The following is a 9,444-nucleotide window of genomic DNA, read 5'->3' on the forward strand; positions in this document are numbered from 1 at the left end:
GCTGAAACGTTGATCTCTGGTTTCACATTCATCGTTTGATGTCAAGCCCAAATGTTTTCAGTCTACAGCAAAAATAAAGGAATTGGCCTCACTGTTCCAATACTTTTGGAGGGCACTGTATGTATGTATGTATGTATGTATGTATGTATGTATGTATGTATGTATGTATGTATGTATGTATGTATGTATGTATGTATGTATGTATGTATGTATGTATGTATGTATGTATGTATGTATGTATGTATGTATGTTGTGAACATACATCTACTGATGCCTAATCTGGACACATCTTCAGTGATGTTCCTGGAATCATTGGACGTTTCGGGTCTTTCAACATCATACTCTCTCCTCCAGGTGACCCAGCCGGGGCTGATCAGACCCCAGTTTGTGTCCAGATGGCTAGCTAGCTACCATGACTCCATGGCTCCCTTCTTTTGAGCCACAGCCATCTTGAGGCTCTCTCTGCTGCATCGGTGGTCCTGCGGATGGCTCTCCTCTTTCTCTCACCCTCGATGCCTAAACTACTGAAGGCTCTGGCCAAGGAACGGGCTGCAAATCCTCTGCATCCAATCTCCACAGGGAAACCCCTTGCTCTCAACCAGCCTGCCGACAGTCACTGACCAGTCCTGCGTACTTGGAGAGCTTCCTCTCAGAGGCTTCTTCCAAGCGATCCTCCCAGGGGACTGTCAGCTCCAGCAGCACTGCTTGCTGGGTGGATTCAGACACAAGGACAATGTCTGGTCGCAGGCTGGTGACTGCAATATGGGTGGAAAACTTCAGCTGGTGTTCCAGGTCCAACAACAACTACTAGTCTCTTGCAGACGTCAGGATGCCTGCCGATGCTTTTCTAGCAGGAGTTGGCTGGTCCCCAGCTCTGACAAAGGCGATGGTTTTCTTGGAGGGTCGGAACTGCTTTGCCCACGCCAGTCCGGCGCTGAGGGCTTCAGCAATGGTCTTGAGGACTTGGTCATGCCTCCAACTGTACTGACCATCTCCAAGTGCCCTTGTACAGCAACTGAGGATGTGTTCCAGGGTTCCTCGCTTGGAACACAGTGGGCATGCTGGTGTCTCTGCTATGCCCCATGTATGGAGATTTGACGGGCTTGGAAGCACGTCATACACAACGTCAAGTCTTGTGCAGAAGCCCATTGAGGCGAATCCCACGGATCCTAAATGTTATGCTATATTTGGACGAGATGATGTCACTGTCACAGTAATGGAGGGCTTCAAGACCCTTCACCATGGCAACCTGAGAGATTCCAAAATAAGGGGTGCATGTTTTGTGTGTATTTATTTGTGAGTGATGGTGTTTAGGTTTGTGTATGTACATCTTCAATGTTCGTTTGAAGGAAATGCCCTTTCTTAGTCCTCACAGTCTCTGAAGACTCCCCTGGAGTTACAGTGAGTTAACCTGGATGAGGAATTTGATGCGGTGTGGCTCGGCTTTCCAAAGCTCAGCTCCAAGTCACTTTCCTTTCAACTGCATTCTCCCATCTCGTCCAAGCTCCCTGTTGCTTCATTCCCACTGCCTTGCAGGTTCTCGTCTCTTCCACTGCTGCTCTCACCTCCTCCTGAACAAGTCGTCAACCTTCCTTGGAAAGGATCCTAGCCCTGCTCGACCTCATGTGACCACTCCCACCAGGCTCCTGTGACTCAGCCTTGCATCTGCCTCTTGAACTGCTTCCTCTGCCCTCCACTTCCTGACAGTCACTCACTTGGATCCTTGCTTTAGCCAACTTTGGATCACTTGAGTTCTGTACTGAACCACTTCTCTGGCTCTAGTTACCTTGAATTACCTTGAAGGATTCGAAAGGCAGTTGCAGTTTGTTGGTGTTCCCATAGAGTGCAATGCTGCTTAGGCTCCTTGGTAATCCAAGCCACCTCCGGAGGTGGTTGCTGACCCTCCTCAAATGTTGAGATAGGGACCGCATAGACAAGGAGGGGCCACAGGATCCTGGGAAGAATGCCATGTTGGTAGACCCAGGCTTTAAACTTCCCAGGTAGGCCTGACTTGTCCACGGATTTCAGCCAGCCATCCAACTCAGTGCAGGTCGACTGGATAGATGTTGTCTCTCAGAGAGCAGTCAAAAACCTTGCCCAAACTCTTGACTGGCTTCTCTGTGATAGTATGTATGTATGTATGTATGTATGTATGTATGTATGTATGTATGTATGTATGTATGTATGTATGTATGTATGTATGTATGTATGTATGTATGTATGTGTGTCTGTGTGTCTGTGTGTGGTGTGTTTGTGTGTATGTGTGTGTGTGTGAGTGAGTGACAGAGAGAGAGAGACGGGATGAGGTGTGTGTGTGCCCATGCGCTGTAGATAGATAGAACCCCAGTATGTTGGACTTTGCATGCATGTTCATCTGAATGAGCGATGAGTTTCTGGGCTAAAGTGTGTTTCAGTGTCCTTAACACCTATGATTGTTGTCTATGCTGACTAAACATGACCCCTGACATCCACAGACTGGTGTCTAGTGTGATTAAGCAGCATTCTAGGGCCCATTCGTAGATCAATACTTAAGAAAGTACTGCTACCTCCAATCAAATGTCTTGTGCAGAAGCCCATTGAGGCGAATCCCACGGATCCTAAATGTTATGCTATATTTGGACAAGATGATGTCACTGTCACATTAATGGAGGGCTTCAAGACCCTTCACCATGGCAACCTGAGAGATTCTAAAATAAGGGGTGCATGTTTTGTGTGTATTTATTTGTGAGTGATGGTCTTTAGTTTTGTGTGTGTGTGTCTGTACATCTTCAATGTTCGTTTGAAGGAAATGCCCTTTCTTAGTCCTCACAGTCTCTATAGACTCCAGTTGAGTTACAGTGAGTTAACCTCACCCAAGCTCTAACCAGCTCAGGATGTCATTAGTCTGTGACACTGCTCATGTGTGTGTGTGTGTTCACAAGTGTGTGTGGTGGAGCGTGTGATACTGGAGTGGGAGTTGTGTTTGTAGCCGGGCTGAACTGCTACAGGTCAAAGATGACATTAGAACAACCTCCCCTCCCCTTATGTGATTAAACATGTCAATATCTAACACAACAAGAGCTAACACACAACAAGAGTAGTCACCCGAGATACAGTACTGTGGGTGATGCAAACGAGACTCAATCACAAACAAACACTAACTGTGTGTACATGGCCAAGTACTGTATGTTCCCCTTTTTTTCCCTCAGCATGAATGCATGTCAACCACGAATACTATCATGAATAAAATTATTGGTTGTTGTGTAAATGCGTGTGTGTGTGTGGCGTGTGCTCTGATGCCTGACTGCGGTACAGGGCTATAGTAGTTCAGGGCAGGCCATAGAGGGACCATGTGCCGACCAGCCTACAGACACTCAACAGTCCCCAGCCACTGTTACCATGGTTCAGCTGAGTAAGGCTCGCCAGAGGACAGATGAGAGAGAACGAGATAAAGAGAGAGAGAGAAATAAAGAGAGGGAGAGAGAGAGAGAGGAGAGAGAGAGAGAGAGAAGAGAGAGAAAGAGAGAGAGAGACCTGAGCCTCAGAGCTGGCCAGATGGACAGACTTGTCTCTGTGGACTGCTCGACCATCTGTCACACAGGGCCCTCCCCTCCCCTCACCCCCAGCACCCAAGTCAGGCATGACAAACACCTCCAACCAACAGTCAAGTCAAGGAGGACACATCAAGCTATATACACACTCATTCTTTCATTGGCTGTCTCCTCACTTTACAGTGTAACCACCAGCCTTTATCAAATGTGAATTCAATGTCAACAAAACCACCATTAGATTGCATGCTTTGTCTGTCACCTCTACACTGGGGTTTCTACTAGTGACTGCCTGGTTGACATTTATGACTTCCTTTTTGATCCTAAAGTCAGCACTAAAATCACACAAAGACACAGGGGTTTAGTCAGTTGCATCATCAGAGGTACCAGAAAGTAGACCTATAAGACCGTTTCCTGGTTTATCATTCATAACCTTCTTATAAATCTTTCAGAGGAATCTTTTTTCCGGCTTCAGAGCCCAGTCATTTATTTGACTTGACGTCAAACCATCAAATTGACTGCATGACAGTGAAGATTCAAAGGAATTTTCAGCCAATGCTGCATGTTGACCTGGCATCTGACGCAAGATATGCCCACCCTAACCCTAACCTAACCCAGTGTTTTCTGCTGTCCAGGCTTGGTGTTGCCCCAGGGCAGCCTCCTGTCCTGACAGAGTAAGCCTTGACCCCAGCGCTGTGCTGCCACACACAGGCCCTCTGTGGAGCTACGCTGGAATCCCCCCAGGTCGTCTCTGCTCTTACACATATGGTACCATCACGGGCCGACACACACGCACACACTCACACACACACACACTGTCTCTCACACACACATGCTCACACACACACACACACTCACACACACACACACACTGTCTCTGTCACACTGTCTCTCACACACAAACACACACACACACTGTCTCTCTCACACACACACACAAACACACACACGCTCGCACACACACACTCACACACACACTGTCTCTCACACACACACAGTCACACACACTCATGCACGCACACACACTCAGACACACATACAAGCGTGCACCCATTCAGACTTGCACAAACCTACACACGCATGCCACAGTAAAACATAAGGAAACACTCAAATTCATCAGGACTGTTTAAGGAGCTGGTATTTACACACACCCACAGAGTCACATTGTTAAAATGCATCAAATTCAGACATCAGAAAACACACACACACTCACACACACACACACACCCCTCAGCTCTTCTTCTAGTTGGACTGATGAGACCTGACACCTGCCTCAAGCCCCTCATGTTTTCTACCCACGCCATCTCCCCTTCTCTCTCTCCTGCTCTCTCCCCTTCTCTCTCCCCTTCTCTCTCCCCGTGTCTTTCTCCCCTTCTATCTCCCCTTCTCTCTCTCCTTCTCTGTCTCCTTCTATCTCCCCTTCTCTGTCTCCCTCTCTCTCCCCTTCTCTCTCCCCTGTCTTTCTCTGTCTCCTTCCTTTGTTTCACTCCAACCTCCTTTTTCATGTTTTTCACAATATCCTTCTGTCTCCCTTTCTCTCTCACAGAGAGAGCACAGAAACTCTCTCTCTCTGTCTCTCTGTCTCTATCTGTCTCTCTCTGTCTCTCTCTGTCTCTCTGTCTCTTTCTCTGTCTCTATCTGTCTATCTCTATCTCACACACACTCTCTGTCTCTCTCTGCTATGAGCTAGAACTGAACAGGCTTCTCAGCTTTTCAATCAACGTTTGCTAACTCCTTCAGCTGAGTAACGGTTTTCTACCATCTTCCCTCTCTAGCGAACGCCCACACACAATCTAAAAACATCTCTGGATCGACTTCCATGCTTTCTGTTTGGGTCATCCGTTGATTTGACGAGTGCCTATTCAAGTGCTATTTGGTGCCATAGCCCTCGTGTGCTTCCCAAATATGGTGAAAACACAATTGATCACAACAGCTACGCAGACGAGAGCAGAGACAGAGGTGGGATGTGAAGGATGAAGTGTGTCCGGTAAAGGTGGTCAGTCGTTGGAGTGTGAAAAAAGGAGATGGCGAAAGAAGGTTCCGGGTAGCGGCATGTCAGTGGTTTCAACCCTGGTCTAGCCAGCCTCGATGTCGTTCTATGCTAGTGTACGGGCACTGGAGAGAGGTTTGGGATCTAACTCGGTTTGACAGTAGTGAGGAAAATAAATGAGGGTTACGGTGAGGGCCACACAAACACTGGATAGTTCTGCCGACCAGTTAGTGTGTGCGTGTGTGTGGCTATGTGGGCTCCTGTGTATGTGGGTGTGTGTGTGTGTGTCTACATGGGCTTGTGTGTACATATGTGTGTGTGTCTGTCATGTTGTGCACCTGGTAATGTGTGTACAGTTGTGGTTGTGTCAGTGTGCTTGTGTGTGTGTTTGCCTCAGCATCCGTCTGCTGTGTTTGTTGACGTGTGAGCATGCTCGGAGATGGAGGGCTTCCAGACAAGCTGAAGGGGCGTGCAGCTCTGTGTATCCCCCGTGAGATAACAGTCCTGGAGAGGAAAACAAATGAATAAATGAGGTGACGCTTTCTGAGGAGAACCGACACTAAGGTCATCCCAGACCAACTGACCCACGTCACCATTACATGAGTTCAGCAGAGAGTGGCTCCCCCTCTATTATCAAACATATATACCATCATTTCAAATCTTTAAATTGACTGCAGTGTGCATTCATTCAACAAGAAAAAATGGACTGGCAACACATTTTCAATCCAATCCAAATGCAGGATGTATTGTAAAAGTATTTTCCACACAGATATTAAATACCTTAGCTCATTTTCTACCATGCCATGAATTATCTTCTAAGCATGTTGTTATAAAATTAAGCACCTACCAAAGTAATTGCTGGTTTTACCAGCTACATCCCACCAGTAATAATAGGGACCCAATTACCTTGCAGTTCCCGATGTGATTAAGGTAGCCTAGCAACTAAATAGGCAGTGAAATGAACAATGAAATAATGCTCTTGTTTCCAGAGGCCTTCTTTGTGACCCCAAACAGCAGTTTGTTGATTCCAGTCTGGGTAGACTGTGGGCTGGGTGTAACCCGGCAACACCAGACTGTTGACTGGAAGACGTTACAAACCAGTGCACGGTGCAACTCATTAGCACGTGTAGGATCACTTTTTAAAAACACAATGTATACACATACAGTACATACTGTATCTATGGTAGCCTATATACAATGTATCTGTGCTTTACTGTATCACCGTAAATTAGCCTGTGTACTGTATCTGTGTTAGTCTACGTGTAAATACTATTTTATATTAGCCTGTGTACAAATATGATATCTATGTTAGCCTGTATGTATATTCTGTATATGTTAGTCTATGTATCTATACTGTATATGTTAGCTTCGTTGCAACTCCCAAGTGTCTTTTTCGTTATTGTTGTGATTTAAAATGTAACTTGTTTATGTAAAAAAGTTGTGATGTGTTCAAAGTTTCAATCCAAATGATGGCAGGATGCCTGTGTCTGTATTAAATGTTATCTGCAGAAGTGCCTCGCAACTGTTCTCTGTCTGCCTGTCATGGACATGTCTCAGCTTGTACTCTCTCCCTCTCTCCCTCTGTCTCTCTGTCTTTCTGTCTCTCTCCCGCCTCACCCTCCTTCCCTGCACCTCTGTCCCTTCATCACCCCAGTCCTTCCCCCAGTCCTTCCCCCTGTCCTTCCCCCAGTCCTTCCCCCAGTCCTTCCCCCAGTCCTTCCTCCAGTCCTTCCCCCAGTCCTTCCCCCTGTCCTTCCCCCAGTCCTTCCCCCAGTCCTTCCCCCAGTCCTTCCTCCAGTCCTTCCCCCAGTCCTTCCTCCAGTCCTTCCTCCTGTCCTTCCCCCTGTCCTTCCCCCAGTCCTTCCCCCAGTCCTTCCCCCAGTCCTTCCTCCAGTCCTTCCTCCAGTCCTTCCCCCAGTCCTTCCCCCAGTCCTTCCCCCAGTCCTTCCTCAAGTCCTTCCTCCAGTCCTTCCTCCAGTCCTTCCTCAAGTCCTTCCTCCAGTCCTTCCTCCAGTCCTTCCTCCAGTCCTTCCCCAGTCCTTCCCCCAGTCCTTCCCCCAGTCCTTCCTCCTGTCCTTCCCCCAGTCCTTCCTCCAGTCCTTCCCCCAGTCCTTCCTCAAGTCCTTCCTCCAGTCCTTCCTCCAGTCCTTCCCCCAGTCCTTCCCCCTGTCCTTCCTCCAGTCCTTCCCCCAGTCCTTCCCCCAGTCCTTCCCCCAGTCCTTCCCCCAGTCCTTCCCCCTGTCCTTCCCCCAGTCCTTCCCCCAGTCCTTCCCCCAGTCCATCCCCCAGTCCTTCCCCCAGTCCTTCCCCCAGTCCTTCCCCCAGTCCTTCCCCCCCCTCTTTCTCTCTGCACAGGAAAAGAAAAAAGAGGGATGTAACAGTTACACTGGTAGATCAATCCTGTCTTCTAGCACCCAGTATTAAAGTAGCTAAACAGTGTGATACATGTGTATACAGGCCAGCACTGTGCATATTTTTCTATAACATTGTTTGGGCCAAAACATTTTTTGCTCCAAAATCTTTATAAAGACTCTGTCAACAACTGAAGAGGCAACTGTGTCAAACCATGTGAACCTGTGGCTCTCCTGTTTCACAACTTCTTTTTCATATCCAACGGAGTCCAGACAAGCAGAGGATATTCATCTATATTATCACACAACCACACACTTGCACATACTAGGAAAGAGATAACGTAAGAGCCAACGTAAAGGTTAATTTGGCTCCTTCACCCTCTATCCAAACCTCTCCATCACAATCAGTATTTAAGTCTATTTGAAAATAAATACCTGTGCCATCGTTAATGTGCTCAGAATGTGTAACTACATACGTTTGTATTGTTTATTATAAGTATAAATTAAATATAGTTAGTATAAATTCAATCCTGGAGAGGTTTGCAATTAGACCTTTGGGGGTTCCTCTCTCTCCTGCACATTCCCTGCTGAATTTATTATACTTTGGTTTTAATCACTTACTGTGCTAACAAATAAACTAAACAGAACACATCCACCACCTCCACACATGAAGAAGAAACTTCTTCATATATAAATGAAGAACAAAAGCCACCTAGATTCTGGAAGCTTCTGTTTCAATTGGATCATTGAGGGTTCATATTTACTGATGCACTATTTGTCATGTTCATTTACTGGAATAATCAATACATACACATCCCAGTTTGAGACCATTTGAGTTTTATAAACCAAGATGTTTGATCAAAAGAAGATTCCTTTCTCATTATGCATGGATGATTTCATATGCGTGCAAAAAAGGCCTTATTGTGAACCAGGCGTGATCTCTGTGTGACTTTGTTTGGGTTTCAGTCCTCTGTTGGTGCCGAGCGCTCACACGGTCACACATGAGCACACACACTCCTCCACAAGCTCACCCAGGGCTCTGATTAGTGTGATTGGCTCCTTGTCTTGGCACACTGTGTCAACTGGAGTGTGTGCGTGTGTATGCGTGTGTGTACTACTTTTAGAGAACAAAACACACAGCTATTTATAGCAGCGGCCTGTAGATAATTAATGCAGCCTGAAGAATCTTCATGGGGAACTGGAAGATCAACCATTTTAGAAACACAGAGTAGGACAAGTGAGGGTGTGTGTGTGTGTCTGAGTGTGTGTGTGTGTGTGTGTCTGTGTGTGTGTGTGTCTGTGTGTGTGTGTGTGTGTGTGTGGGTCAGTCGTCTCTGGCACGTAGAAATCAGTTCTTCTTGTACATTTACATTTAGTCATTTAGCAGACGCTCTTATCCAGAGCGACTTACACAAAGTACAGGGAGATTCCCCCCGAGGCAAGTAGGGTGAAGTGCCTTGCCCAAGGACAAAACGTCATTTTGACACGGCGGGAAATTGATCTGGCAACCTTCTGATTTCTAGCCCGACTCCCTCACCGCTCAGCCATCTGACTCCCTGTTTGTCAATCTCTGCCA

General features: G+C 46.9%; 1 pseudogene; it reads right to left on the reverse strand.

The window, feature by feature from the left end:
• Positions 1-336: 336 nt before the first annotated feature.
• Positions 337-8,267, reverse strand: LOC124470619 (annotated as a pseudogene).
• Positions 8,268-9,444: the final 1,177 nt, after the last annotated feature.

The sequence above is a fragment of the Hypomesus transpacificus genome, chromosome 9 (genome assembly GCF_021917145.1).
Source record: "Hypomesus transpacificus isolate Combined female chromosome 9, fHypTra1, whole genome shotgun sequence".
In the NCBI taxonomy this organism is placed as follows: domain Eukaryota; kingdom Metazoa; phylum Chordata; class Actinopteri; order Osmeriformes; family Osmeridae; genus Hypomesus; species Hypomesus transpacificus.